Source organism: Saimiri boliviensis, chromosome 4, assembly GCF_048565385.1.
Source record: "Saimiri boliviensis isolate mSaiBol1 chromosome 4, mSaiBol1.pri, whole genome shotgun sequence".
Taxonomy (NCBI): domain Eukaryota; kingdom Metazoa; phylum Chordata; class Mammalia; order Primates; family Cebidae; genus Saimiri; species Saimiri boliviensis.
Window position 1 is genome coordinate 58,487,283 of NC_133452.1, and position 1,983 is coordinate 58,489,265.

A 1,983-nucleotide genomic window follows, 5' to 3' on the forward strand; every position below is an offset into this window, starting at 1 on the left:
TGCTCAACAAAGATCTCCCTTCAGTGCAGACCCTTCCCACGAATACTTGTTGAGGTGTACTGAATAAAACTGAATTTACTGTCAGAAGAAGAAAAAAACATGTTGAAAAATTTTCTTAATTAGAGACACTGTCTCACTCCATTGCCCAGACTGGAGTGCAGTGGTGCAGTCATAGCTCACTGTAACCTTACACTCCTGGACTCAAGCAATCCTTCCACCTCAGTCTCCCAAGTAGTTATGACTACAGGCATGTACTAGCTAATGTTTAAAACTTTCTTTGTAGAGACAGGGTCTTGCTATGTTGCCCAGGCTGTTCTCAAACTCCTGACCTCAAGGGATCTTCCTGCCTTGGCCTCCCGAAGTGCTGAGATTACAGTGGTGAGCCACCATGCCTGGCCAAAAAAAAATGTTTAATAATTCACATTTGGTGAAAATAATCTGTTTCCATATGGTATAGTAGAAGTTAAAAGCATTTTGGAGGAGGAAGATTTGAGCAAGTTGTGACTCAACTTCTCACAAGCTGCTGACCTCAGGCCTCAGGACTATTGAAGAAACAAAGCCCCCCCCCAAAAAAATGACCAGAAGTTCTCTATGACCCAAGCCTCACTGTGAATGTGCTGATGTTTATTATTTTGTCCGACCTCCTGCTTACAGCAAGAATCTCTTCTAAAACATCATAGTAAAATTGAAGGGCCTATACCATACAAGAAACTATGTTAGTGTATGTAAGTGTCAGGGAGTCTGCATTAACAGCATAGCTCACAGTTACACCTCAGGCCTCCTCTGCTCACCTTCTGAGGAGCTCTGTGTGTCACAGGCTCAATACAGGCAAAGACTCCCTGCTTGGGAGGAGAGTGTGGGATGGCATCACGGAAACTTGTTCTTCCAAATCACAGTGGAGGTGAATCCCCAAGGACAGCCTTCTTCAGAGACAGGGAAGTCTAAAACACCAGGTGGAAGGAACCTCAGGAATCACGGATTCCTGTGTTTTAAAAACATTTTTTACCGTAACTCAGAGTTACAGTAATGACACGTTGGATGTCATTACCCAGTACACGCACACAAACACACACAATTGGAACAGTCTAACAAAACAATATTTACGTTACTAAGTACCAGACAGCACATTCTGATGTTTTATTTCATTTTTTAAAAACTGCTGATAAAAACCTCTAAATTGATTCCACCACCTACTAATAGATTGTGCTTTGAGGTTTGAAGAACACTGATTCAGTCTAATCCTCCCATTTTACAAATGAAGAAACTGAGGCTGGGAAAAATGACATGATGGACATTTGACTGTTCCCTAACTAATCAGATATCTACAGCAATGACAGCAACAAGACCCCAGGCTTCCAGACCCTCAGCATGGCCTTGCTTCAGTAGCTCCTATACCTTCTGTCCATGTGTAGAGAAGTCATATTTCTTATTTCTATTTTAAAGAAGAGGAGGTTAGATGAGCCTTCCCTCCTTCTCACCTGCCCTGAACTGCCCCCATGGCTATGGCTTAACATACTGGTGACTGCAGAAAAGAGCACCCTATGGGGAATGTAGGGGTCTTTTTCTCCTCAAATCTTATACTGGGGGGAGAATTTTTCTTCCAATTAATTAGCCAACCCCTGAGAAGGATCACTTGAAGCTTGGCCTCAGAAAATTAAGGTAAAAGTTCCTTTCCATAGGGAGAAATGGGAGAATCCTGCAGAGAACTGGTCTATGACTAACCCTGGTTGATCAAGGGCCATTTGGGCCAATTGGACAGCTATCTGGAAGTGTCAGCCGCATCCTGGAACTAGTTTTGATGGATTTCAGAGAAGCAAAGCAGCACCTACTTGCCCTCAGGCAAATGACTTCCTCTACCCTCTTATCCCAAGACCATCCCGCCTCGTTGCTCACTCCCTTCTCCCTGGCTTAGATGAAGGGTGAAGGCTGTGTATTTTTCAACTGATAAACTCCTTATGAGATTGGCACTATGTTACATACAGA